The sequence below is a fragment of the Emys orbicularis genome, chromosome 9 (assembly GCF_028017835.1).
Source record: "Emys orbicularis isolate rEmyOrb1 chromosome 9, rEmyOrb1.hap1, whole genome shotgun sequence".
Lineage (NCBI taxonomy): Eukaryota > Metazoa > Chordata > Testudines > Emydidae > Emys > Emys orbicularis.
This window is the reverse complement of record NC_088691.1, coordinates 79,822,354-79,827,730: the sequence shown is the minus strand read 5'-3', so window position 1 is coordinate 79,827,730 and position 5,377 is coordinate 79,822,354.

Here is a 5,377-nt window from a genome sequence, read left to right as displayed (position 1 = left end):
GGGCTCCAGGCTGAGGCAGGGGTGCAGGAGAGGGCGAGGAGTTGGAGAAGGGGCAGGGAAAGGGTGTTTGGTGTTCTGTGATTAGAAAGTTGGCAACACAAGGGTCTGACTGCCAGGAGCATCTTATGACTGGGGGTGCGAGCTCTGGGGTGGGGCCAGAGATGAGGAATTTGGGGTACAGGAGTGGGTTCTGGGCTGGGGATGAGAGCTTCTGAGTGTGGGCTGGGGCTAGGGGTTGGGGTGCTGAGGAGTTTGGAGTGCAGGAGGGGGCTCAGGGCTGGGGCAGGGTGGGTTGGGGGTGTTGGAGGGGGCTCCAGGCTGGGGCCAAGGAGTTTGGAGTGCAGGAGGGGGATCAGGGTTAGGGCTGGGGCAGAGGGCTTGGAGTGCAGGAGGGGAAAGGGGTGTAGGCTCTGGGTGGTGCTTACCTCAGGTGGCTCCCAGAAGCAGCAGCATGTCCCTCCAGCTCCTAGGCCAATGGAAGCTGTGGAGCTGGCACTCAGGAGTGGGGGGGGGACAGCATTCAGAGCCCCCGTGGCTGCCCCTATGCCCAGGAGCCAGAGGTATATGTTGCTGTTTCCTGGGAGCCACACAGAGCTGGGTAGGGAGCCTACCAGCCCTGCACCAAATGGATTTTTAATTAGGGTGACCAGATGTCCCGATTTTATAGGGACAGTCCCGATTTTTGGGTCTTTTTCTTACATAGGCTCCTATTACCCCCCACCCCCATCCTGATTTTTCACACTGGCTGTCTGGTCACCCTATTTTTAATGGCCCGGTCAGCCATGCTGTCCAGAGCTATCAGGGTCCCTTTTTGTCCGGACATTCCAGTCAAAAACCGGACACCTGGCAACCCTACTCACAGGGCTCTGGGCCAGAGCCCAGTGGAGTGGGAGGGTTTGGGGTCCCCTAGCAACCCCTTCCCCCCCGCAGGTCCTAAGTCCTGACCACTAGGCAACTCTCCCCACAAGTGCAGACTGTTACAGACCAGAAAAACAGAAAAATCACTTATTTGCACAACTCTAACACAGATATGCCTACGGAGTTCCAAAGGAGAAGACAAAGAGCTTGATTCTCAGTTATTCCATGCTTGTGTGTGGGGTAGGGATGGTGGGGGCAGGTTTACATGGCTTTAACCCCTTTTTTTGTTCCCCATACTCTGGGGCCATGTAGGGCCCTGCCCAGCCCTTGGTGTAAGTTAGAGCAGTTTTAGGGCTGCCCTCACTAACATTCTTATAACCTTTGGGAAGGAGAGAATAGCCATAGTGTCACGCTCTCCTACCACACCCCTAATTCATCCCATAGGCTGGGGCCTGGAGCTTGGAAGTAGGGCTAAGAGCCCTTAGGCCAGCCCTACACTAGACAAAGAGAATACTTCCTGCCCAAGGAGGATACATGGGCCATTTCCACCCACTTTAAAGATGCATTTAAAGAGCAATGTAAAGGAGCCCATGGCTAGGTCTACACTACCCGCCTGAATCGGCGGGTAGAAATCGATCTCTTGGGGATCGACTTATCGCGTCTCGTCAGGACGCGACAATCGATCCCCGAATCGACGCGCTTACTCCACCAGCGGAGGTGGGAGTAAGCGCCGTCGACTGGGAGCCGCGGCAGTCGATTTTGCCGCCGTCCTCACAACAGGGTAAGTCGGATCTGATACGTCGAATTCAGCTACGCTATTCGCGTAGCTGAATTTGCGTATCTTAAATCGACCCCCCCCTGTAGTGTAGATGTAGCCTTAGTGTAATTGAGAATTGGGCCCAAGCTCTGTGGGGTCAGCTGGAGTAAGTTTATAAAGAGATTTTAACTACATAGAAGGCAGGTTTGATCTTTGGCCTGACATAAATGGAGCGAGTGAATATGCCTGCACATGGGAGTGCTGAGATCCTTGACTACTTGTGAGAGCAGCTGCATTCTGTAAATGGTGCAGTCTGGGGACCTAGATCTCCGGTAGGCCATAGAGAAGGGAGCTTGACAGTTGAGAGGAGATGAAAACCTGACTAAGGATTTCAGGCAAGCAGTGGACAAAGGCAATGCTGTGAAGGTGGTAACAGGCACACACACTGAGTGCAAATTCTTTATACCTCAAAGACTTGGTAGAACTGTAATATATGATTGGGGATACCCCAGTACCACAAGAGTCAGGCATTAGCTGCTGGTGGTGATGGCTTTGGAACTCTTTGATGCAATAAGCTCTTTTCTTGTTCTTCCTGCAGGTACCTCCCCACTGGGTCAAGGGACTATTTTGTGCAACAGGATCAGGGACTGCTCTACCATTTTTGCCACCCCAAGCGCAAAAAAATTAAAAAAAATAAAAAGCCGCTTGGACTGCCGCCCGAACTGCAGAAGAAAAAAAAAGCCGCTGGGACTGTGCCGCCCCAAGAATGGACGGAATGCCGCCCCTTAGCATGTGCCGCCCCAGACACGTGCTTCCTCCGCTGGTGCCTGGAACCAGCCCTGAACAGGATCCACTCTTGTTGTGAACCAACCCAGTGCAAAACTAGTGTCAAGCCCACAGTGCAGTGCAGGCACAATTGTAGGCCATATTTGAAGGGGACAGGAACTCCAGATATATCAGGGAAATGAGCAATGTAGGCCAGTGGAAAAACATATGCAAAGGTCACTCACCAAGGGATAAACTGATGGAAATGCTGCTGGCATTGTACAATATATATCGGAGTTGGGATTTTCTCCAGGCATTCTCATTTTTCATTATTAAGAAGATTGAAGTGCCCCTTTTCTGCCTGATCTGAGTGTTATATACTTCTTCCACAAAGTCCAGTAGAGATGTGTATCCCTCTTTACTCTTCAGTATGATGAAGTCTAACATGAGAATCATATTTTTGCCATCTAATCAAAGTTTAGTAACCCAGTAAATTATACAGATACTATATTAATGTTAAATTAAGACCTTCAGATATGCAAACCTAGAATAAGTCAAGAAGAGAGTCCAGCTAAAACAATATCATGTTTATATCATTAATCAACTTTTACATACATATAAAACACACTTTTATAGGACCTCATCCTGCACTATTAAAGTCAATGGGAATTTTGCCATTTACTTCATTGTGAGCAGAACTGGGGAGCCATAAAGAGTTCAACATGTATTACACAGCTAGCAGTTTCACATTCCCCAAGGAGGATGGAATTAAAGTAGGATATGCATTCATAACTACTTCAATGTGGAAGATATCCAGTATTCCTGCAAGAAAAACTTTCTGGAAGCAAAGTTGTAATTTTGGCCAATGCTTTTTGTGTTGTGCCACAGCAGTAACCATACTGGTAATGAAGAACAGCAATTTCCCCAGTGTCTTCGTCACAATGTATCATTTTCAAAACCACATTCTCCAACCCATCTTTAAGGCCAAATATCCTACTGAGAGTAGTTATTTTTCCCAGCAGAAGACACAAATCAAACTGTACTAATGGATGATACCTTTTGTTTTCTTCTTCCTCCTCTGTCTTCCTTCTCCATTCATCTACTTCTTTCATACCATAGATAGCAATACAGACAAAAGGGCACAGCACTTGACAGTGGCAGGGCACTTGGTATGCTGCAACTGATGGTTATTACACTCATTCTGATCATCTCACTGTTACTTTGTGCTCCTCCTGTCTCCTGGCTGCAGTCTAACAGCGTATACTAACAGGCTTGTGCACTTGCCATGGTATAAGTGCACAATTCCCACAATAGGGGATTCAAATCCAGGCACCCCTGCAATACATATAAATAATGATTATTTATTATCTGACAGGGTCAGGAAGGGCTTCAAGTGTATTCTGGATGATTTTTAAGGGCTTTTTGTATTTTTTTATCTCCTTCCTCTGAAGCATCAGAGATGGCCACAGCTGGAGATGGTGCATTGCACAGGGAGGGCCAGGGCTTTGAGGTGGCACAGAGCATTCCTTCACTCAGGAGCTTGGCTGGCTGGTTCTTGCTCACATGGCTCAGGGTCGAACTGATTCTCATATGAGAGACTGGGAAGGAATTTCCCCCAGATCAGATTGGCAGTGACCTTGGGGTTTTTTCACCTTCCTCTGCAGCAAGTGGGTGCAGGTAACTTGCACATCTCTCACTTAATTATCTCCCTGCCGTTGCAAGGACCTTGGGCATTGGTGCACCTTGGTTCCCCCTATTCTCTCCTTGTGTAATATAATAGTTTAGTCTTCTGTGGGTTGTAATCCTTTGGTCTAATTTCAATTGTTGGGTTTAGTGTGTGTGTGCTGCTGGTGGCCTGTGGGAGACAGAATGGATGACCCGGTGGTCCCTTCTGGCCTTAAACTCTATAACAAAAACAGAACCAGTATTAAGGCTTTTCCATCTACTTAACAAATTGTTTTCTTTTCTTGCCTAAACAATTATCTGCCTTTTATTTAGGTCTTTCTGTCCCCAATGTTGTTCATCCAGCACTGTATTTATTGTCTGCCTATATATTTTGCCAATGTCTCAAAATTTTATTGCTTGTTTAAGAGGGGGTCATAAAACATATAAAGTTTGATTCTACCAGCCTTACTCAGGTTGAGTGGTACTGACTCATTTCAGTTCATGGGAGAGTTCCCAAGAGTACGTGCTGCTCAATGACAGAATCAGACCCTTAACAATAAATAACCTAGAAGACTCAGAAAATGAGAAGGGTTTAGGTTAAATTCACAAGGGCAAGGAAATTCAAATGCAAGACTGAAATGTACCATATGTCCTCTAATACTTAAGCATAAAAGGAGGCATTGTTAGAAAGTAGCTAAGATCATGCTCTATTATGATTAAGTATGAAAAAAACCATATGGCCCATGTCAGCTTTACCTTTGAATTTCTTTGCTTTTGTAGTTTTAAATTAGAACCTTAATCATTACAGTGATGTCATTTGGGGGTTAGTTTTTTTATATTTTTATGCACGTTTGAATAACAATTTAAAGGAAACTTAAGAAAAGAAAAGAAACCCTCCAAAATGTGTCCAAAATACTTTGTTTTAGTTCTTTCACTGGCAGTGCTGTGCAATATAAAAGGTATCATTGCGAGCTTATGAAACTATGGGCTTGATTCTTACTTACACTAAGGGACCCTTTTATACTAAATGTAGTTTACAACCACTCCAAGTCTACTTTACACTGCCAGATGACGTAAAGGGACCTTAGCATAACTATAAGCAAGGCCAGTCTGTACTATTGAGGTCTTGAAATCTTTGATTAAAAAACTCTAATACATTCTGGTTCTTCAACTGGAGTTGCAATGGAAGTGAACGAGACAGATTGTTTTGCTTTGTTCAGTCACATCAATCATTAAATAGTTAATGCCAATGGTCCTCTTTCATGTCAGGTTTTAAATTGGAGTTGCATATGCTAACATTTGGTGAAAGATACTTGCTGTGTACGTGCAATG